Source organism: Coptis chinensis, chromosome 2, assembly GCF_015680905.1.
Source record: "Coptis chinensis isolate HL-2020 chromosome 2, ASM1568090v1, whole genome shotgun sequence".
NCBI classification, from domain to species: domain Eukaryota; kingdom Viridiplantae; phylum Streptophyta; class Magnoliopsida; order Ranunculales; family Ranunculaceae; genus Coptis; species Coptis chinensis.
In genome coordinates, this window is record NC_141457.1 from 91,401,552 (window position 1) to 91,427,422 (window position 25,871).

At 34.7% G+C, this 25,871-nt stretch overlaps 1 pseudogene; it reads left to right on the forward strand.

Annotated features, from left to right (window-relative positions):
- LOC147518900 (subtilisin-like protease SBT5.6) overlaps positions 1–25,871 on the forward strand; it is a 69,497-nt pseudogene that overhangs the window by 28,737 nt on the left and 14,889 nt on the right.

The window sequence follows — 25,871 nt, forward strand, 5'->3', positions numbered from 1 at the left end:
TGACTATAAAAAATAAGTATCCGCTTCCTAGGATTGATGATTTGTTGGACCAGTTGAAAGGGGCTAAGATATTTTCAAAGTTTGATTTAAGAACTGGTTATTACCAGATGGGAGTTGAAGAGAAGAGTATTCCTTTGACTGCATTTAGGACTCGGTATGGGTTGTATGAGTTTTCTGTGATGCCTTTTGGGTTGATGAATGCACCTGCATTCTTTATGGACCTGATGAATCGTATATTCAGGCCCTTTTTGGATAAATTTGTGATTGTTTTCATTGATGACATTTTAGTGTATTCACAAAACACAGAAGAACATAAGATGCATTTGAAGATAGTAATGCAGACGTTCAGAGAACATAAGTTGTATGCTAAGTTTAGCAAGTGCCATTTTTGGGAAGAAGAAATTCGTTTCTTGGGACATGTGGTATCTAGTGAAGGGATTGCTGTAGACCCTGAGAAGGTTGCTGCAGTGAAAGAATGGAAACAACCAACCACTGTTACAGAGATTAGAAGTTTCTTGGGGTTAGCTGGATATTATCGGAGATTTATTGAGAAGTTCTCACTTATTGCAGCTCCGCTCACCAAGTTAACTAGGAAAGATGTGAAGTTTATGTGGACTAATGATTGTGAGAAAGCTTTCCTAGAATTGAAACAGAGGTTGACTACAGCTCCAATTCTAGTAATTCCGACTAGAGGCGGAAAGTTAGTGGTTTTTATAGATGCTAGTGGAACTGGTTTGGGTTGTGTGTTAATGCAAGACCAGAAGGTGGTGTCGTATGCTTCACGACAGTTGAAGATACACGAGAGACGTTATCCTACTCATGATCTGGAGTTAGCGGCAGTGGTTTTTGCTTTGAAGGTGTGGAGACATTATTTATATGGTGAGAAGTTCGAGCTTTACACAGATCACAAGAGTTTGAAGTGTCTTTATTCACAGAAGGAGTTGAATATGAGACAGCAGAGATGGATGGAGTTCATAAGTAGTTATGACTTCGAGATTCAGTATCACCCAGGCAAGGGCAATATAGTTACGGATGCACTTAGTCGATTGCCTGGTGTTTTGACCACTCTTATGGTGCAAGAGTGGAAGAGTTTAGAGACTATAGCAGCTTATGATGTCCGGACTACACCAGATACAGATGAGGGGTATATATGTAGTTTGGAGGTTAGGCCGGTGATATTCAGTAGAGTGATTGCCATGCTGCATAGAGACCGATTTCTTTTGAGTCGGTTGGATGATCTGGTCATTGATATTTTAGATGATTGTCCGTCTGATTGGGCAGTAGATTCTGATGGAGGATTGAGATTTCATGAGAGATTATGTGTACCAGATGATGCAGAGTTAAAGAAGGAAATCTTATATGAAGCTCATCGTTCTCGGTTTACAATTCATCCTGGAGGAACGAAGATGTACCAAGACTTGAAGAGGACCTTTTGGTGGGAAGGAATGAAAAGAGATGTCGGAGAATATATTTCTCGGTGTTTAACTTGTCGTGAGTTTAAGGCGAGAGGATCGAGGCCTTACGGATTATTGCAGCCATTAGAGATACCGATGTGGAAATGGGAGCACATTTCTATGGATTTCATTGATGGCTTGCCTAAGTCTCGGAGAAGTAATGAATCTATTTGGGTTATTGTTGATCGTCTAACGAAATCTGCTCATTTCATTCCTATTGACGTACGTAGAAATACAAATAAGTTAGTTTCCTTGTACATTCAGGAAGTGGTCAGGTTACATGGGATTCCAGTGAGTATTGTTTCAGATCGAGATCCTTTGTTCACTTCCGAGTTTTGGAAGAGTTTTCAGCGTGCTTATATGGGCACTAGTTTGGCGATGAGTACCTTATCATCCCCCGCATTGCGATGGACGTATTGAGAGGGTGAATCAGATATTAGAAGATATGTTACGGTCTTGTGTAATGGATTTTGGTGGAGGATGGGAGGAACATTTATCTTTGGTGGAGTTTGCATATAATAACAGTTTCGAGTCGAGCATTGGTATGGCACCCTTTGAGGCTTTGTATGGGCGTCCCATGTCGATCACCGCTTGTTGGGCAGATGTGGGAGACCGAAAGTATTGCTTGGGCCTCGAGATAGTGAGAGAGACATCCGAACAGATTAAAGTCATTAGAGAAAGGATTAAGACAAAGACGAGTAGGCGAAAAAGTTATGCAGATTTGAAGAGGAAACGGGTAGAGTTTTTCTCAGAGGATTTTGTGTTTTGAAGGTTTCCCCTATGAGAGGAGTTATGAGGTTTGGCATGAAAGGAAAGTTGAGTCCACGATATATTGGACCATATGAGATAGTAGCCTCCGTTGGTAGTTTTATGTATCGTCTTGCTTTGCCGCCTAACTTAGCGATGATTCATGATGTCTTCCACGTCTATGCTAACGAAAATGTGTGAAAGATCCTATCGAGGTTGTTCACCCGCCAGAGCTAGAGTTGAACGATGATGTAACTTTACAGTCTCGCGCCTATCACGATAGTAGATAGGGATGTGAAACACCTTAGGAGGAGGATTGTAAACTTGGTAAAAGTGCGATGGAGTGAAAGGGAAAATGACGTGACACAGGAACTTGAAGATAAGATAAAGGCGGATGCACCCCGAGCTCTTCTCGACACTCTACCTTGAATCTCGGGACGAGATCCTTTTAAGGTGTGTATATTATAACACCCCGTCTTTTAATTGCTTTTCCTATAATAATATTAATAATAATAATAATAATAATAAGGTAAACAGATAAAACAAAAATAGGATATCCAAAGAGTTCGAAAAAAGCCGTAGTAGTAAGTAGATAGGTTTAAAACCCTTGTTTTACGGGGAGGTTTTAAAAACTAGAAAATAAGGGTTTCTCACGTAGAGTTTTTAGGGAAAAAAAAAAAAAGGGAGAGTTTTACAGAAAGGAAAAAAAAAGGGGGGTTTGAACAAGAAAGATCGCCCGCCACAAATGCCGACGATCGACTTGGGGTTTTTCGCACGTCACGGAAAGTTTGATCGGTTTATAACAGTGAGTAGATACGTTATGTTTTTATATAAATTTCTCGTTATTCGTTAGAAAAAAAAAAAAAAAAAAAAAAAAAAAGGGCGGTGTTCATACTGTGTTTTGATATAGTTTCGTTTTCTGCCGTTATTCTATCTTTCTCTCCTCTGGTTTAGCAATGGAATTTGGTTATATGTTAGCATAAGGAATTGGTTAATAACTGAACTCTAAATTGAATCGGCCGGAACTCGGAACATAGCATCAATGGCGTCGCCATCAGCAGCACCAAACCGTTCCTTGTTTTTTTGTATGGTTTTTATTTGTTTTGTGGAATTGTTGAATTGTTAACTTTGAATGTTATTGATGATGTTTGGTTGGGGTAGTGAAGAGTTGGATATTGAATTGGGTGCTGTTGGGATGAGGATTGGGTGTGCTGTTGAAGCTCCGGAAGAGCTTCAATGGTGACCAAACCGTCCTGCATTTTTGAGTGTTTGGATTAGTTTTGTTTGGATTTGGTTGTGAGATTGTTGTGGGTTGAGGTGGATGTGTTGGTGGTGGATTGGGTGTTGGAGAGTGGACAATTCGAGCTTTACAGAGTGCGTTAATGGCGTCGTTCGAATTTTCTTCGGTATCACAGAATCATGATTTGATGGTATAGGTAGGTGGGGGTTTTTGTGAGGATCAAAACCGCTGGGTTTTTTTTCTGTCATGGATGGCCGGTGGTGGCTGTGTGGTGGTCGGTGGTGGTTGGTTGAAATTGGAGAGGAAGGAGATGAACAGTGTATCACGATTTGGGCTTGGGCCAAACTGTTCATCTCCTTCCTCTCCAAACAGAATCATAATATCTCATTACCAAATCCTGAGGCATGGAGAGTTCTAAAGATGTGGGCGACACTTTAAAACATTATTATCACTTATAATCATACTAGCATTACTCATGTCAAAACATACCACACATGTAGAGAGTCATTTCGCGTGTCAAGGCAAATCAAGCACTTAAGCATCATTTAATGTAAACAGACTTATAATCAAACAAATACAATTTACATAACCACACTCATATATACAATATTGTAAACAAATAGTTCATTAACCCAAATTCAAGTCCACACACACTAATGTCCAAAACAGATCTACATATACTAAAGTCTATATTCATATACAACTTCTATCTCACACATATATATTTATGTAGTATCAAAATAACAGTACTTTCTAACACAATCACATAGTTATCACACAAACTAATATATATATTATAGATATAGTGACTGCACATGTACATAAGGCTGCCTACGTATCCAATCTTTTAAGATTAGAATCAAGCCTTACGTAGCTCTTAACCAATTCTCCAAATATTTTAATAATCACGATAAAATAAAACATGTAGATATATTTTCATTCCACACCAATATTTTCATGATAGTAAGAATATATCGAAAGTATAATAACCACTGACCATCTAATGCCATCATGTAACCACCCAACTATATCTATTTTAAACTTGAGCTAATTCTAACAACCTTGTTAATCCATGCCTTGACAGACAACCCACCATTGGATCTGCCTAAAATTTGTATATGTCATTTAACTGGATATCAAGAATCTATGGATTAAATTTGAGGTCAATCCGATAATAGGTTGACCTCCATCTAAACAGAAACAAAGGACTGCACCCATCAGTTTTCTGGTGTAGTTTCTACTACGACTAGTCCCACTAATGGAAGCCTCGACAGATATCAAGCCATTGGATAAATCTAAAAATCTAATATGGAAGACTAAAATGTGTCAGGAAACTATAGATTAAATTTCATACAAATCCGAGTACGGAAAGGTCACCATCTAAGAAGAAACAAAAGACTGCACACTGCAGTTTTTCTGGTGTAGAAACACTAGGACCTGTCATGCTTATGCGCACCTCGACAGAAATCCAACCGTTGGATCTGTCTAAAATTTTAATATGTCAGACTACAATGTGTCAGGAAACTATGGATTAAATTTCATACAAATCCGAGTATGGAAACGACACCATCTAAGCAGAAACAAAAGACTGCACACTGCAGTTTTTCTGGTGTAGAAACACTACGACGTGTCACGCTTATGCGCGACTCGACAGAAATCCAACCGTTGGATCTATCTAAAATTTTAATATGTCAGACTACAATGTGTCAGGAAACTATGGATTAAATTTGAGAGACATCCGTGTGCGGAAAGATCTCCATCTGAATAGAATTAAAAGACTGCGCAGACAACTTTTCTAGAATGGTGTTTACTGTTAACTGTTCATCTTCTTCACAAAACTCTATACAATTTATTAATGGTTTTATCCTCCCAATATACAATCCATATGATCACACATAACAAACAACATATCTTATTTCTATGGAAACAATAAAAGAAATAAATATAACTCACCTTATTAAGTCTACAAGATGTAAACAACTATGAATATCAATAGTGCGGTGAGCCCAATACTTTGCGTCCCCTTTTTCTCTTTTCTTCCTCTTCCCCTTCTTTTTATTGGAGGCTAGGGTTTTGATTTTGAATAATCATCTTTTTACAGAGAAAATTCGCAGCTCTTCTTTATTCCATGTTTTAAGTCTGTTTAAGGTAACCTATGGGCCTCCAATGGGTCTAAAAACACCCAAGGTCCATACCTATATGAATGGGTACATTTTAACAATGTTTTCAAGCCCAAAATGATTATAAAATACCCACATAAGTTCTAACAAACAATTCAAGTAAAAACATTAACTTTTTTTTTTTTTTTTTTTGAAAATCAACAATAGCTAAACAAATTCTAGAATAAGCTAGACTTCATAATATAATAGTTATTTTCAATCAAATAATTTAATTTATGTTGTTTAAAAATTGGGGTTGTTATAATATACACACCTTAAATGAATCTCGTCCCGAGATTCTAAAAAAGAATGTAGATTAACCAAACAAACATATGCCAAGCAATAATTCTTCTAAGTTAACTGATCATATCTCAATGACTGAATTTTATGTGATAATCTAAAACATGTCAGCAAGGTTAATTACACTTCATTTACAGCTTGCACCAAAAGGTCATGATAAATAAATATTAGAAATTAGATATAAGTGTATACCCAAGTATACACACCTTAAAAGGAATACACATATACAATAATGTATAACCTTACATGTGGACATACGTAAATTAAAACCACGTATTGATAAACACTCCTTTATACGAAAATGCGAAAGACCAAAATCCAAAACGGGAACAAACAAACTTGAAAACAACAAGAAAACTTAACACCATAAAAACACTCCTACTACCCATTACCACAATCCGAGGATCACCTAGACCTTCTCATTCTAGGCTAACCTAGGCTCTGATACCAAAATGTCACACCCCAAATTTCCAGACAATATTTAAAACAATTATATTTAATTATCTAGAAACCCGGGGTGAAACAAAACCCAAAACCCTATTATCAAACACGATATATACAAAAACTCTCTCTCTCTCTCTCTGCTTTTGTTTAGTAAGATGTGATAGTTAATGATTTGGACTAATGATACCAGTTAATACTAACTCAAACTATAGTTTAAATTATTCCTCTTGCAACGTCAAACATGTGTGGTCAATATATCCAATTCAAGCGATTTCGGAATTTTTGGACAATTTTTGTTTTTGTTCTATTGGCCATGTCATGCTCATATTACAAAATATGTATTCGTTCATTTGGGCTTTTGGTTTCTCTTTTACTCAAAACCCAAAAACTCTGCTTCTCTAATTCAGACAACAGATTATCCAATCATATCAGGTATGACTCCTTTACTTTATTTATACTCTTCTTCTTTTGTTCATTTTTACCAATTTTAATAGTGTTATGAACTTTTATTCGTATGAATAATTTTAGAGTTTTGTTAAATTTTTAAATTTTATAAAAGTGGATAGCTTTAACAGAAACTCTTTTGCTGAAACGTCCCAGTTTCAAGTTGATTACCCTGAACACTACCCTATGGAGCAATGCATCCCTCTCTTTTTAGCTATGGGTTATGGTTTTTGGGAAGTTTTCAGTTTAATTTTCAAGTGTTGATTAAGCTAATTGGAAATGAAACTGTATAGAATTGTGGGTATATTGATTTAACAAGTAAGTTTCCATTACGAAAAACTTGCAGTAGGTTACTTAGTGCTTAGTGTTCATTGCAGTTTGATAATATGTTATTGTTATGAATATATGTAGTTGTATTGATTATGTTAAGAAGACAACACGTGTCAAGAAATTGAGTGAATGACTCAATCTATAAAGCAGGTGTGTTGTGTGATCCATATTACCGGGGAAGATATCTGAAAGGGAGTTGGAAACCACCACGCCAGTCGTGTACCAGAACCACAATGAGAGATGCTCAATAGATGGTTAGTTGAATTGGACATTGTTGATACTCAAGTGGCTCTGAATTGTTGATACTCAAGTGTACCAGAACCTTGAGATGCTTCTTTTCAAACTTCATTTTATGACTCTGAATTGCATTGTGTCTCAAATATTAGACTCTCCAATTGTTCTTCTGTCAATAAATCTTAAATAGTTATTTATACAAATATGACTCTAAAGGCAACCAAGTTTTGCATATATGTACACATTCACATTCACTATTCTCTGAATTGCCAGCAGGAACCATACACCGAAAGAATAGAACCAGTACAGTAGTACACCATAATACAATGTCGCCTCAAACCTAAAAGATAGGAGACTTACCTACCTAGACTTCTTTAGGTAGAATCCACTATTTTGCTTCTTACCTATGCGCTATGACTCTTAATTATTGTGTTGTCTAAATAATGTATCGCTCTAAGAGAATAACATACGTACAATTTTTTATATGACCACACATTTGGACAAGATAAATGGTATTATAAGCATGGCGAGCGGTACTTTAATTTACAGTTGATTAGTTTGCATGATGACTTTATTCATATACATTCCATGCAAATAATATAATGCGTGTCTTGGAAATTTTAGTTTGCAAACTTGATTATGGACTATATTCTTCAATCGTGTGTGTGCAAAATTGGGAGACTTCAATTGGAAGTTGACGTCTTTGTATGCAAATATTGTTGCCTTTCTTTTGCAGGTGTAGAAAATTATTATTGAGTAGTATAGTAATGTTGTGAAAATATAAAGTGAAATAATCTAGCCTGGCAATTAGATGCATCATCCATGTGCGGAAGCTTTTGTTAATATTTCCCACCATTTCATAGGCACACCATGTTGTTACTTTCCAATCACCTCGCCTCAAATTTTATACAATCCAGTGTAGTGGGAAGAAGCAAACAAATAGTTCTAAACTTTTTGGAATCTCGGTTTCTTTTTTCAGGTCCCCGCCTCAAATGTTGAAGCCCAAGATAGAGTGCTTAAACTGGATGGAGATAGATCTTATGTAGTTGATCGTGCCCAAGTCATGGAAAACAGGAAGGAGGACTTTGAAGTTTGAATGATCTTATTTCTTTACAGGTTTGATAGCTCTCAATTGTGTCCATAAGTTTGTCTTACAGTTTATTCAGTTACATGCAGTATTAGTTTCACTACTGCACCTTAACATAAGTATGGAGTTGCCTCACCATGTTGGAATTTGGGAAGTTACTCATATGATTGAAACTCTTTTAATTTCCTCTCAAATCAATAATAGCAAACTGCTTTAAGAACACTTTTGAAATTTGTAAACATGATTTGACTTAATTTAATGAGCCTTTGGGAAGATGATCTCCAAAGTGTTGTTCAAATGAGTTTCTTTCTTTCTTTTTTAATAGAAATTTAGTGGTAGCAAACAATAATCGAGGCAGGTTTTATAATGAAGTTGCTTACCTACCAAATCATTGTGAAAACTACATTGATTTAATTGGTAAGTAATGCTTCACATTTACCACATAGATAATTTGTAATTCTTAGCATTAACTAAGATCAATTACTGTAGTGTCAAAAGTTCAATCTTGAGTTCTTTGATATCAATTTCTATGGACAGGATACATTTTTAGTGGGGGCTACCATGGCGCATAAATGGAAAAATTCCTTAATATCCTGAAGCTATAGCTACATGCTTCAAAGACGTAACCAATCTTACACATAGGTTTAATATAATGTACGTAACCATTGACGAATCGAAACGTCATTATATCCTTTTATGCCATGGCTGGTAAACCTTTCGAAGCATATTCTATTTTACCTTTTGTTTGAAGGAATTGTTCTTTTCTATTTTTTGAAGCATCATTTTTCCTAATAATCTTTTCAGCAAGTTTGAAAAATACTCAAACAGTGCTCAATCTGCTAACCAAAAGGCTGAATAGAGGCTCGGAGGTTGTAATCAGATGGCTCTAACAAGTGTGATGACCAAATTCATACTTATCATTGTGTGACATAAGCTCACTGGAAGTCACAACACAATTACGGATGTTGACAAGTATCATTGGTCCTTCATAGTATAGGCATTGGTCTCTTACAATTCTTTACAAGAATCCTTCATAGTACTACATATATCTTTGGTGTTGTACTTTTGGTTTTTGGTATTTGTTTGTTTCAATTACTAATTCCTACACTCTTAGAAGTAGGAGATCTACTAATATTCATTGGATTTCATTCTTTTTTTTTTTTTTTCGTAGTGAAATGTTTGTTGGATCCACCTATATATTATCTATTGAAAATCCTTACAAACATTCCGTATGAGTATGATCATGAGAGAGAGGATGCACACTAAGACCAAAAAATCAACAACTTCATGTATAACCCAAAAACTATTTAGTTATAAAAATTTTAAATTCTTTTACTGCCTAATTTATTTTTCAATTTTCTAAACTGCATAAACGTCACATGTTCAGTGAACCAATTAAGCTACTAAGGTATAAAGCTCATAGGAGGTTCAATATATGGAGCAGTAATGCTAAAAAGAATGTGCGAACCAATTAAGCTACTAAGGTATAAAGCTCAGAGGAAATGAGGTTCAATATATGAAGCAGTAATGCTAAAAAGAATGTGCAACTCTGGATCGTAATGACCAAAAAGAAAACTATGCAAGGTGATTAGGTATATGTTTGTGTAACACTTTTCACTTGCAGTAAGCATGAAACCAAAACTGATGTTGGTAGCAGCATGAAATCGAAACTGATGTTGGTAGCAAACGAGAGCAATATTTATTGAGTCACACTATAAGTTGTCATTGTTCATTTTTTTGACTTTCAAGCAAATATCATAACAAATAGAAACAACACATGTTGTTGGTTAGCTTATGCTTCTCAATTAGTCAGCGCATCAATGTTTTCATAACTAACTTAGCTAACACTATCAAAAAAAGAAGAAAAAAATGATTAGATGGTATTATTATTAAGAAAAAATTTAACATAAATCAAATATTTTATTAAGCCGAATAATGATCAAACGGGCTATCTCAGTTTTTATATACACTTTTTAAAATTATTTACAAATTTTGATTTATATTTCGAATAGCATATTGTTCATCCTAGAGAAGGTGATTTAACCGTTTGGGTAATATTAAAAGGCACCTATATAAATGTTAGCTATACATGAAATTTTGATTAGTTATTACTACAAATATTCACCCTTCCATGCATGAGGATGGGTGTACAAAATTCACAATACTATTCCGTTTTTTGCAAGTTATATGATAAATTCTCCAGGTTGTGTATAAAAAAAAAAACATACTCATTCAATTGGCTTCTCATACTTAGAACCAACTTTTTAGTTTCACTATTTATATATCGATTATTACCACCATGGTGTCTACAACACCTCTTATGTTTGACTTTTTTAATTAGATATTCAAAAAAATCAAACATAGAAAACCTTTCTCTGTTATCAAAAGCATACTCATTTGCCAACCAGATATCATTTGAAGAATTAAAAAACATAATAAATTTACAAGCACAATGCCTACAAAACAAAAACATTGAGACAAAAACATTAGTAAAAAATAAAACTTGACTTCAGTATAAACTTGGATAAAAATAAACTGATAAAAAAAAATAAAAAAAATCAACTTACTCTTCCATTGAGAAAAATATTCCAAGAGAACCAATAAAACAATAAATAAAAAAAATACATATAAGACATGGGAAAAAAATTTACTAAAATTTGACAAGGACTTCAAACAAAGCATTCTTCAAATGTAAAGAAATCTCTAATAACTAGAAACAATCAGTATATCAAAATCACTAATAATATAATATGATTTAAAAATCCAAGTACAACTACAGCTATATTGTATACAAACTTTCACTCAATGAATAAAGCATAGAAAACTTAAGTAGCGGTTTGCTGTATATAAAGCATTGCATACTTAAGTATGCTTAACTAATGATAGCAAATTAGAAAACTATAAATAACGGGAGCAAGATCAAGGGATATTGAGAAAATTAAAAGTTACCTTTGAGAGCGATTGAATTCACTTTTCACTTAAGTCAACTGAAGATAGATACTCAAGATTCAAGAGATAGGTTGCTTGGATAAGAGTGCGAAAGCACGTCGTTAAATTAGAGATACAAGTGGTGAAAGTGACACCACGTGTTAAGTAAAATAATGAGCCCAAAATTTGGACATCTTAATACGGCCCATTCATACAAAAAAATAGTATTTTAGTCTACAGCCAAAAAGTTTGACATTTTAATACACTATAAAGCCCATTGATACAAAAAAATAGTCTAACAAATTATTGGCGCTGGGAACTTTGATAAATTAATTTACTGTATGAGTTTCAATATAGTTTGGAAGTAAGATTTTTTATACATAATAATAAAATAAAAAAACGAATATAATTCGGTGAACAGGTTCGGTTTAAATGAGTAATTTACCTAATTATTTTTGTCATTAATTGAATGCCCATTGATTTTGTTAAATAAACGGGTTCTATTACATATATGAATTTACATAATTATTCTTTTTGGCACTATAATTATGATAAGATTTATTGTTTGTGTGGGCGCTAGATTAGAAATTTTTAATTTTTTGAATGTTGTATTGTTGTTGTCTTGATAGGGCAACTGGCCTGTTAACATATCATAATGTTGGTAGAAGCTACAACGTGGCTACTCCCACTCTATGTTAGGCATCTTTTGATGGGTTATTCAATCTACTCACGGACTCACTGAGTATTGAATGGGAAAGTACGATATTAAATCATTACAATATTCTAAAGCTAAAACTTTTTGGTACATAATAATTCGATAAAAAAGAATTAAAAAAAAAAACATCAATTATGTGAAAACGATCCCCGTTCTGTGAAGGGTGCCAATTTATGTAATTTAAGTAAATAATTTAAAAATAAAAATAATTATTTTTTCACAAAATGTGAACTGAACATGTTTCGCCTATGAATTAAAGTGTAAATTAGGGAAAAAATGACTGGTTGTCAAAATATAATCAATTAAAAAGTGTCGTCGACAGTTAAATTTTAAGAGTTCAATGACTTTTCCAATTTGAATTTGTACATGAAAGAAAGATAGATTCTACTTTTAAATTTTAGGATTTGTCAATGGTTTGGTCATAAATCAAATTAATTATGTTTGTCGAACTATTTTTTCCTTTTATTAATACTATATTATTATGCCTCAATGCCCTTTCTACGAATCATTACAATATTATATAGTTAAATTTTTTTGATACATAATAATTTAAAAAATGTTAAAAATAATCAAATCAATTTTATGAAAACAGTCCCCGTTCTCAAAAACTAGTGTCACTACTGCATAATAGTAGAGACTCTGAGAGAGCACATTCTGTAACTATGGTCAACTGTCATCTTGTTGGAAATGTTATTAGCGAAAAAAAAAAATCATGTTGGAAATGTTTTCTTTGCTAGCAATGTAAACATGTCGTCTTCTGCATTGAAATATGTAATTTGATTTTCGATTAATTTCAGGGTGAATCTGGATCTCCATACAAACTGAAAAAGAAAATGTACCCTCTAGTTTACGCTGGTGATGTCACTGAACCCCATGTGCCCAAGAACACTAGTGCCGGGTAAGGATTCCTGGTTCCTTTTGCTTGATTTTCATTTGGCATTTAATTTTAAAGTCAATAGTAGTTATTACTTATTAGCAGTGTTCTAAAAAACGTTTCGAGATAGTCGGGCGGTGGGAGAGCGCTTAGTGCCTAGACGGGCTAGGCACTAGACGGTTTTTTTTCCTAATATATATATAGTAATGCACACTTATACTACAAGAAATGAAGAAAATCATTTACCATAATTCAAAAAATAAATACAAACAAATATATTTATTACAAAAATATGCAATAGTTTAAGAATATCGATTTCATATAAAAACATATTTTTTGTTATAATGGTATATAATTTACATTAGACTTTAGTTTTTTAAACTCATTCAAATTTTAAGCGTACACGGGCCTTTAATTTTTGACATTTAATCATTCAAAAAAAATAAAATAAATAAAAATGACTGGACCGCCTAGCGCGCCTAATCGGTCTGCCTAGACCCACCTAGTCGGTCCACTGATTTTTTAAATGACTTGGGCCTAGGCGAATTAGTTGAGCACCGCCTAGGGCATAGAGACCGCCTAGACCAATTTTGAAAAGCATAATTTTTTTTTTTTTTTTTTTTTTTTTTGACAAGGATCAAAACGATCCTCGGCTCACACCACATCAACCCAAATCTAACATCGTAACAAAGCCAATTAGCTTTTCACTGTTATAGCTATAGCTTTTTATGACAATTGGCTGGTTGCTAATGTTTAGTTTCGAAAGATATTGTGGAAACCCATGAAAACCCAAAAGATTAGAATAATTGAGATGGGCGTATGTAATGCACTGTATTGAACCAAATATTGAAACTTTTTTAGTAGAGAAGAATAGAAGACCATGACCTTTTGTTTTTGCTAAAGGGTAATTGCATTAATTAATAGAAAAAGCTTACAATGAAGAAAAGAAAAAAAATGGAGTTAGAGTTGTCTAAATAGACTCTTCTAAACCTTCTGTGTAAATCTAAAGTAAGTTCCATCAGGGTTTTCTATCTTATTTAGAAAGTCCGGTTTGCAACCCCACCATTGTTGAATTCCATTTGGTAGCAGCCACGCCCTTTTTTAGCACAACAATCCGCGCTAAAATTCGACTCCCGCCATATATATACTTGTTATATTAATCCAATTAGCTTGTTGCTTAACCATGTTCCATTTAATTAGCTTTGGCCTTTGGTTGACCAATGAACTTTGCCACTTTGAAAAGCCTTGACTGCTGCCGAGGAGTCCGACCTCCACCCAAATATTAGTACAGCCCATGCTCTCCTTATGCTCTCTACTATAGCCAACTGACTCAGCAATGTTGTTTGTCGAGACTGCAAGTATAACACCCAGTTTATTTTCTTTGTTTTTCCTATTTATTAGGGTTTAAAAAAAATATAATAATATTAAAAAGAAAAGAAAAGGATAAAAATAAAATAAGATAAAATAAAAACGTGAGAGAGTTAGAAGGGTTTGGTTACAACCGAACTCTTCTTTTTGTTGGTTTTTTCTGGTTTTTGAAAAAAAAAAAAAACAAACAAACAAACAAACAAACAAAACAAACAGAGAGAGACGTACAAGAGAAAATGAAAATGAGTGTTTACTGGGGAGAGTACTTGAGTGGAGAGAGAGAGAGTTTTACTCAAAAAAGAAATGGATGTTTTTCTTTGGGGGATTTGCTAGCAACATGAACGTATCACGAGTGAGTAGACTAACTTTATATATACAGTTGATTGACAATAATTGCTTATTCTAGTTATGTGTTTACAGACTTGAAAGTTTTATCAAGCAATTCAATTCCTTCTTCGTGGAGTCACTATTTTTGGTTATAGTTTAAATGCTCCCTGACATAAATGGACTGTCATAATATAGATTCTACAAAAGTACAAAACAATTATAAAATCTAAGAAAAAGTGTGTCCGTATAGATCCAAGGAATTGATTACATGTGAGTATAGTTTTACTTCTGGTCTGACATGGATTCTATCTACACTATGGTATATATGGGTTTGCTTGTATTGTCGTTGGTGGTCTGTAGGGCATTGATTATTTGGAAGCCCTTAATATATATTTGAATCTTTGATTCTTATGAGCATGTAAAAGTTCGGTATAGCTATAGCTGATGTGAAAACAATTATTGAAGGTAAGAATAGATTTGCTGAAATTTTAAGAAAGGTTAGCGCTAGTCTGATTTCAAGCTCAATTTTGGTTTAGTTAGAGTTTGAACTAGTTTTTTTAGAAAACACAAAAAAGTAAGGTCTGGAAGTCTTCTTTTCAACCCAATTGACCTCGTTGCATTCCGAGGTTTGTGGATATGGTTACGGTGTTCGTAAGTTAGCATGTCAGAATTTTCTGACTGCAGAAATCTGGCCTGTGTCTGGTTTGGAATCGAGTTTCCACATAGTTAGAGTCAGATTCAAACTCTCGTCAAAACATAAAAAAATAAGTTTTATGTGTCTGCTTTCCAACCCAATTGTCCTCGTCGCATTCCGAGGTCTGTGGTGATAGGTATAAGGTCTGGAAGTTTGGTTGACATAAAATAGTGCGTCAGAAATCAGTTTCTGCGCACTGTGTTCAAGTCCAATTTTAAAATAGTTAGGGTGAGAGTTAGAATTTTTATAAAACATAAAAAAGTAAGATTTGGAAGTCTTCTTTCTATTCCAATTGGATTTATCATATTCCGAGACCCATGGAATTAATTATGGAGTTTGGAAGTTTGACTGGCAGAAAACAGTGCGTCAGAAATCAGTTTCTGCGCACTATGTTCGAGCCTAGTTTTGGCACATTTAAAATGTGACTGAGTATTTTTGTAAAACATGAGAAAGTAAGTTCTGTGTGTCAGCTTTGCAACACAAAAAGCCTCGATGCATTTGGACACCTGTGGAAAGAGTTGTGTCATTTGGAAGATAGTCCGTTAGAAATCTAGTTTGCTGAAAATTAGGATTTTTACCGTTTTCAACCTAAGTTTTCTTTTAGATGGGCTGAGGTTGGGACTTCGAGTTCTACATGAAAAAGTATATCTACATACCTTAGTTTCTAAATATTAAGTTACATGTCATTTGAATGAATATAGGAAAAACTATAGTATTAACTATGTGGCTGGTAAGAACTACGAAAGCTTGATTCTAATTTTGAAAGATTTGGATACGTAGACAGCTTTGAGCAAAAGTGCAGCCACTACACTACACTATATCTATAATATATATATTAGTTTGTGTGATAACTATGTAATTGTGTTAGAAATTACTGTTGTTTTGAGACTACATAAATATGTATGCGTGAGATAGAAGTTATATATGAAAATAGACTTTAGTATATGTGGATCTGTTCTGGACATTAGTGTGTGTGGACTTGAATTTGGGCTAATGAACTATTTGTTTACGATATTGTGTATATGAGTGTGGTTATGTAAATTGTATTTGTTTGATTATAAGTCTGTTTACATTCAATGATATTTAAGTGCTTGATTTGTCTTGAAGCGCGAAAATGACTCTTTGCATGTGTGGTCTGTTTTGAAATGACTAATGCTAGTATAATTATAAGTGATAATAATGTTTTAATGTGTCACCCACATCTTTAGAACTCTCCACGCCTCAGGATTTGGTAATGAGATATTATGACTTGTGATGTCATGTGATAGATGGGTATTCATTGAATGTACCATGAATGACCCGGGTATTCATTAAATGTTTCATGAATGACCCAATAGTTTGGACTGCCCTAGAGAGGAACTAAGGTATTCGCCTTGCGGGTTGGTCGTATTCCTTGAATGTACGGGAATGTAGGTTTGGGTATTTCTTGAATGTGGCGGGAATGACTCAGGGCATTCATTGAATGTGCCATGAATGACCCGTTAGTATTATGATGGGTATTTATTGAATGTGGCGGGAATGACCCAAGATATTTATTGAATGTGCCATGAATGACCTGATATTTTGTTATGCCCAAAGGAGGCTTTGTGATTATGTGTATGAAAAGCCCAGAGATGGCTGTGACTCACAAGTTACGAGTTTACAAGATGAAAGTATGTTTCCTGGAGGTGATATCCCGCTTGGGACATATGTCTTGTAGTGGTACTCGGTGTGAGTAAGGCACACGGATATGTGTGATTTGGCAAATGTGTGTAGTGCAAATCGTGGAGTAGGAACTAAAGGTTGGGCTGTGTCTTTGAATAATTAAATGAGTCAACAAGATAATTAATAAGCAAAGTAAAAATATTGATTTTATGTGTGACTGAGTTATTGCATATGATGTATATGATTTCTTATGAAAAATATATACGTGGTTTGTATGAGTTGATACTCACAAGGGATGAATGTACTCCTTGGGTGTGATATTTCCCCGTTCTCATAAGTAGACGAGCGATTTTTAAGTAAAAGTATATGAATTGTGTGATGTTATGGATGTGAAGTGTGACTGTGAATAATATTAGTAAATGATTGTGATTTCTACGTGACTGCGAAATGACTATAACTTGATATATTATTAAGAAAATATTAATGACTTGTGATAGTCTGAGATCTATGGTTATGCACGCAGAAACTTTATGACGTAATAATGTCATATGAATAACTACCCTTGATATAGGTATTATGATAAGTGGTATTCCCCGAATATACGGGACGAACTATGTTGAATTAATTAGACTTCAATGTCTTAAATGAGGTTTGATTATGAATAAAAATTTGACTGGCTGAGATAAATCATTTTATTGTGATGTCTAACTTTGTTTTGCAGGAGGGTAGAATCTATTAATCTTTTCTGCAGAGACGTAAATATCCTACCCTAAGACGACGTGTTGGCTTAAAGGTAAGGTATACCAAACTCATAGTTAATTAGGTTATCATATGTGCATTTAATAAATGAAATGTAAGTGGTATTTATGTTGTGAGCTATTTTGAAAAGTGAGAATGATGAGTACTGTTATATGAGATTCTTTGAATTTTATATTAGGGGTGAAATCTTACTTGGGAAGAAACTACACGCCGTTTTAGAAAAATGGAACTATATTGTCTTCCAAGTTGAAATGGTTGGTAATGTTATATTTATTCATTTGAAAGATTATTATATATACTAGCCAAAATGCACGTGCTTTGCACATGGATAATAAATAAAACTTATTAAAGAGGATGCAAACTCCACTATGTATAGTTGGTTTGTCAACCATTCGTGCAAACGGTAAAGAATGGATTACAATAGCATATTAGCATCTATGCAACATTTCTATATATTACAAAGGATCATACTTAATCCACATAGGAGATTACACCAATAAGAGTAAGAGTGCATGTGTTAGTCACTCTGACTTGTCCTCTTCTCAGTAGCAATGACAATGTTACGTTAGTTCTCTTATGCAAAGAACAATGACGGTGTTGTCTAGTTGGTATATGAAGAAGCTGCAACCATCTGCTCATTGTAACCACCTACCCCTTACAAGTGAAGTCAATTGATATGGTTGTATTGCCCATACACATCAAAAACTTGTCCTAACGCTTTACAAACACACTAAAATTTTGGAAATTTGTCTTGGGAACCAAGAACTAAGAAGATGAGAGACTGCTGTCAGTCAAGTATCAACAATTCGACATCTCTACAACATGGAGAGGGCTGAACTTCGGAGAAAATAAATATGGCAATAAAGGAGCCGCCTTCTCTCAACAATATAGAATATGGTGGGATGATGACGTAGCTTGATGAGGTGAAGTGCAACACTTTCAGTGCCTGTTGTTCACTTAGCTTTCTTGCTTTTTATAGCTCAAAGAGCTTGATCTACAGTTACCGCTTGGATCAACTGATGAAACCCATGGTAATGGCCTACCAACATTTCATGCCTACAGAAAAGGAAATGTTTAAAAATAAACGGTTAGATATATTTGTTCTCACCGATCAAACACAATCTGAAGTGTTAACAAAGAAGAAAATTTATTTCCCATGGTAGTAGATGAAAATAAACTAGGAAAAAGTGGAATTGACATAATTATAAGGTTTTTCCAAATTTACAAAGAGCTTGCTTGCAATTACACATATTTCAAAATGCTTGGATGAAATAAGCCTATACATGAAGGCCTCTTACAGGCTGTGTGTTAATGGATATGATTTGACCAAAAGCAGGAAAATTCCAAAGAAAAAACCGACTAAAAAGTTTAGACCTATAGATAGTCAATATAGATAGTCAAGTAAATACAACCATATCAATCTATGAAGCCTTGTGATAAGCTACCTAGCATTGTGTTTTCAAATCCTTTCTGCACGTGAATAACAAATAAATAAATCTTTTCGGCTGAGTATATGACTATGAACATACTAAATTTGGGTGATATCGTAATAATAGATATGTACACATAAAAAAAAAAAAAAACACACAATGCCAAAAGCCCTAACTTCATGGAGCGGCTGACTTAAGCAAGATTTGACATCCGTTAAAGTTGCCTTATCTCCAAAGATGAGTAATCTTCAATGTTTATACCTTGTCAAGAGAGTCCCTTCGGGAGCCTAGAATTGCTTCCTCTTTTTTTTTAAAAAAAATCCATGAACACAACATACTTTTATGCATAATGTTCCATGAACAGTACATACTAAGAAGAGGTTTTAAGTTTATCATGCAAAAGCAATATAGTATGTCTTTGAAATACATTGGCCTCAAGACAATTAAAACAACCAATATATTAGCAGGAAAAATAATTATAATGGGAATTTTTTATAATACCTTTGTCTTGAAGACAAAAAACTTTTGGAAATCGTAAACTTGAAACGGCATTGACGTACCTAGAACCAAGGAAATTCATAAATTCATTCCATGCATCTCCACTATATTACCAAAATTTGTTAGAAGGGAATCCTCTCCATGCTTCAGCATATTTCCAAATTATCAGAACACAACAATAACTTGAGGAACAAATAAGCGAACCACCAAACAACAAACCAAATTGGATTATTTACTTAATCTAGTAGGCTGTGCACATAATTAACTCCAAAGATCTTAAATGGGCGGTAAAACGCGCAATTCTCAATGATCATAATATCCTCATCCTACATGCACCAAAATATATTACGTAATAAAAAGGCATGATGTGATAGACCAAAAGAACCATCCAAATTAGGCTCATCTTGTGACAATCTTATTTGGCTGACCAGCCAAAAACATGGCACATAGCACATAAAAAAAGAAATATGACCACTCACATAACTTGAATGATATATATACCTCTTTATGGAAAGTATGCCACACCTATGGATGGCAAGGGAACCCTCACCCAGTCTGGAATTGGATAACTCTCGCTAAATAGCTAGCTATACACAGAACAATAGTTTGTTCTCTGTACACACATATAGTACTCAGCTAGCTTTGCAAGCATGCGAAGCATGCAGAGTTGACCAGGCTTAATGTTTTCTCTACAAAATATGAGTCAAGGGATTTCTCATCCTTATCGAGTTTAAGGAGGGATACATCTAGAGTTTGTCCATTTTTCAGTTTCATTGAATGCAATTGAAAATAATGAAAATACAATAGTTTCATTTTCAAAAGGCTGACATTCATTTTACTAAACCCTGTTGCTTTTTCAAAAAACAATAACTAATATGGTGCTAATATTACAGCTATAATGACAGTATGACACAGTTCTCAGTAATTACTAATAATTAGTAATAATAATAGTAAATAGGATACCTGCCAATAGTTCTTAAATTTTACCCTATGAGTTATATCTTTGGTGCTTAGCTTCTCAATGCGAACAAGCCTGCCTGCATCATCCCTGCATCAAAGAGAAATGAGAAAATTGTAATGTTGTAACTTTTTCAAGTGGTGGAACACCAATGCCAATGACAAAAGGAGAAGAACATAAACAACTATCATTAAACTGAATCAATTTTAGCGTGAATGCAATCAGAGTTAGCTCTGCCCAAATATTATCTATGAAGTTTTTGGCTTAAAATGTGTAGGTCTGCACACAAAAGGGCTTAGACCCGGTGCTTTATTCAAATGTGCTTATAATGACGTAAAAAACAAAAATCTAGAGTTGACTCAAACTTCAAAACTATAACCCAAACCATCATCCTTTCTTTGACCCCAAACCCCTAAAAGCCAGCCGCCAGCTAAAGATGGAGGCAGGAAGATGGGAGTTGATATTCACCACCACATAGAGGGAATGAGGGAGAGGGACGTACTGGAGCAGATAGACTACTATAGTGTCTCTAGGTCGGTGTTTTTTCCCCTTTTGCTGCTCTATTTTCCCTGTTATTCTTCTCTTGGTCATGGGGGCATAATACATGGTGATGCGCATACAGAACCTAAAAGGGTATGTACAAACTGGAACACCTTAAAATGGAAGTAGTGAATCTGGTAACACTAATTTGAATCTTACAATAAATTAAGAATGCACTACGAATAAAGGTATACATACACATCACCAAGAGTTAAGTAGTGTACCACAGTATACCCATTTTTTTTATCGGTGTCCAGAAAAAACGATGAATGTTATGTGAGCCTATTTTCAAAATGAGATAGAGCACCTTCTGCTGATATACACAAGCTTTCGTCTTCACATAATGAATTCTCTAGTAAGGAATACAACATAGGCAGGTGTAAAGCAATGAGTTCCACACTTCCATGGCATGTCATCTTCTGCAAATGAAGAGACACACAACAATACATTAAAATCCATATCCAAACCAAAAAAAAAATCATTATCAAACAATTGGTAAATCATTATTTCAAAATATTTCCAATCAAGTTGCACATAACCATTGCCCATTATCAATCAAATCATTTTGCTCAGCTTGATGAAATACCTCATCAGCTGAGCAACAATGATTGCCCTCATCACCGATTTCACCTGCAAAGGTAAGATGGTGCAGTATTCCCTTTTTGGTTACAGATATTAAGTATTCCCTGGTGTTGCAGTTATGTCCTTCCCTGCAACAAATTCCCACCTTCCCGACTTTTGAAACGTTGTATGGGCTGATCTTTACCTCTCTTTCTCAGCGTATCTCCCGGATATACATATCGCCCATGGTTTACCCATCGACAGAAAACACGTCTAAACAAACTTAGACTGATTGAACTTGAGAATCTACGAAGGATTAATCGAGTAGGAGGAACATCACTTACATTTGAAGATTTGCTTGCATTAGAATGAATTACACACCATGCGAGAAAAATGAAGAGAACATGGTATTGTCTTAGGCTTCCTGAAGGAAACACCATTATAGCTGGAAATTAATCTTACAAGAAAGGAACATGAGATCTAGTTCAATATATAATGTGATGAGCCATTCAACTTTATGAATTTGACTTCCCTTAAAATGGTTACGTCGCATGCCTTCTTGCCTAGCTTAGACTTTAGAGTTTAGACATATCTATAGTTGTCCATGTAGGGGAACTCATCTTTCATTAATAATCCACTCTTCCATGAATAGATAATTAGATATATGGTATTAAATTATTGTGTTCTTTCTTGTTTCTATTGTCTCTTGTTCTACACGTGGATGCACGATTTCTTGCAGCAAAAAAATTATGTTGAGTTTCTAATTGTATACTTTAGCAGCACTGCCTTTTTGTATTGACCCAAAACACTCTATAGCTTAATTGACTGGATAAAATTAGAAGATGATAAGTTATATTACGCGGATTAACACACTAAGGTCAACTTTCTTCTTAGTGATGCAATTGTGGACTTTTGAAGCAAGAGTATCTAACAACCATTGCTTCAATGTATACAGATTAGACGCTATATGTCTATATGTACGGTTCTTCCTCCAAACTTAGTGAACAACTGAGTAGTTTTATATTTGAGAATTCTGTTTTGAAGTGGAAAACACAATGTTTTGACATGCATGTGTTCTTTTGCTTGTTCCTGACATGGAAGTAAGTTTGCTCAACTTACTTTCTAAGATGTATTTCTGTTATCTTTGTCATAATAGACTGATCCCTTCGCTTCATAATAGAAAAAATAAAGAGAACAACATTACCTTTCTCTGTAACATTCTGAGAATTGTCATCAGACTTCCCCATTCGAGCGTTGGATGCACCCATTTTATGACTTTTTGAAAATTTGTCACCCCGTTGCTTTCCCTTGCAACATTTCAACATAAAAAACAAAATCCCAAAACTAATCAGCACGAATGCCGCCACAATTGCAGCCCAGAAGGACTTTTTTGTTTTCCAAAAATTTGTTGATTCTGCAGTACTTGGTCCTTGTGATGCTGATGGCCCATTGTTCTCTATTCCGTGTCTTACTCCGAACCCGAAAAGCAGAAAAGAGGTGGTGGTGGGAGTCTTGGGTTGATCCGGTGGTGAGACTGGAATAATAGTAGTATTGAATGGATTTCCATCCTTTCTACGCATAACAAATCTATGATTTACTAATGGTTAAAAGAAAATAACTACTGATCCGAAGATAGAACCTGCAATATTTTCTCCTAAAGACTATTATTTAGAATAATGATAGAAGCATGCTAGTAGGAGTCAGCGTTATACGAAAATGAATCTGGGGTTTGAAACAGAAAAGATGGGAGAGAATGGAAAAGAATCGGTTCTTATTCTCTAATTAGACTTTTCCATTTCTTAACTGCTAATTAAATGACATTAATAGTTGCGTACAAATGAGAATGGCGTGGATTTGGTTTCCTAATATACTCCCACATGAAAAGACTGATTGACCCTATTTAAAAGTGTTAAGCAATTGTTTTATTTAAGGACAATATCGATACTGAAAATTTATAAACACATAAAAAGACAAAGTAGTCCTCATTAATAAATAGCTAGGCATCTGATTTTATTATTCATTAAGGGTATTATGCGTCAGAAAAAGTCCCGGATGAATTTAAGAGGCCACGACCATTATAGATATACTAGTAGTAGAGATTTTGTTGTTAGTCTACTCATACCAGCAAATTCAATTTGTTGACCCATGTTTGCTTTGTTTTGCAACGTGAGTGTGTTCTTGGAAACATAAATGGTGGAGTGCAGTGGATGAAGACACGTGACTTGGATTTGCTCTTGGAGTTTTCTGGTTTAAGTTTTTCTAAAGTGTATGGTTTTGAATTGAAACAGATGTAATAGAGTTGGTTAGTCAAAAAATTTATTTGTAAATGAAGCGTTGTTCTTTCAGTTTTAATTTGATCTCAGATTTTAATATCGTGGTTGATAATATGTAGTGGGTTTTGTTTCACCCCGGGTTTCCAGATGAGTGAATATCAGTTTTTAATTTTTCTGGAAAGTTGGGGTGTGACAGCAAGACCTCCTATAAGTGTTCCCACCACAAGACCCATGTAGTCTCGAACAAGGCCCAAAATATCGATATCGATCAATATATCGGTGTACCCAAAAACCGATATATATCGGATATATCCATTATTTTGGTGACTATTCTAAACTATTTAAAATATCGGAAATATCGGACATATAATATCGGAAATATATTAAAAAAAATGGTCAAAAAGTCAACCGATATATATCGTAAATATCGGATATATCGATTATATCGGCGATATAAAGTTTTATATCGGAAATTCCGATATATATCGGAAAAAAAAGAGTTTTATATTCGGTAGATATATGTCGAAAATATCGATGTCGGTGTACCAAAATACCGATATATATCGGCGATATATCGGATATATCGGCGATATTTTAGTCCATGGTCTCGAAAAACAGCACCCCAACCAGCCAATCCTGGGTTACCTCTACAAGCACCATCTGTGTTAGTTGTGTCGCCTTTGGAGCCTGGCGGTATACTATTTGGATCCTAGGTTAAGTAAATAGCTTTCCATCCTTAACAGCAAGATCTTTACGAGGCTCAGAGCCTCATACCTGCAAAATAATTTTAATTGTTGTCTTGTTTCATTTGTCAACGCAAAGAAACTGATCTCACCTTCTCCTTATTTGCTCTTACAGACAATGCCATGCAGGTTCGTAATCGCCGAAAAAGACGAAAGGCAAAATTGTATTGTGTATGAGAGGAGAAGGAACGAGGGTTGGGAAGGGAGAGGAGGTTAATAGAGCTGGTGGTGTAGGTATGATCTTAGGGAACACGCCCAAAAACGGGGATGAAGTAGCCTTGGATGCCCATATCCTTCCAGCTACAACAGTTGGAGCTACTGATGCAGTTAAAATTTTAAATTACATTAAATCTTCCAACAAATCAACAGCCCAAATTGATCCAGGCATGACACTATTTGGTACCAAACCAGCACCTTCCATGACAGGTTTTTCTTCAACTGGTCCAAATCCCCTTGTAGCGGATATTCTCAAGGTAAATTAAACATGCAATATTTGAATCACTACTAAATTTTGTTTAAATTACGTATTTGGCCATCTCTCGTAGTATAGTTTGCTTCAGTTGTAAATATTGACAAATTGACGTGCTGATGATCGAACATGATTTTGTTTACGTGTAGCCAGACATAACAGCACCTGGATTGAATATATTAGCAGCATGGAGTGAAGGATCATCTCCTACAAATTTAGATTCGGATCACCGATCTGTGAAATATAATTTTGAGTCTGGGACTTCGATGGCACGCCCCCATGTAGTGAAATTCCCAGATACGATTTCACAGAGTAATCTCGATGAATTCAATGTTCCCAATTAGATTTAATCATGCACAAGCAAACAATTATCTATGACAATCAAACTGAAAAAATAAAACGAGACAAGACACAGAGAATTTTTTTACGTGGTAAACCCAATCACTGGGAAACATCCACGTCACTACCTATCTCAGGTAGTGAGATAAAAATCTACTATATAAATCAATCAGTTACAAAGTAAGAATACTCACAACGAGGATCAAGTCCCATGATTACCCGAATATCGTACTCCTCAATATTGTAACATTTCGCCTCCTTTCGCAGGAAGAAGATTCACTCCCTTCTCAAGAGCTACCAACAATTAACACG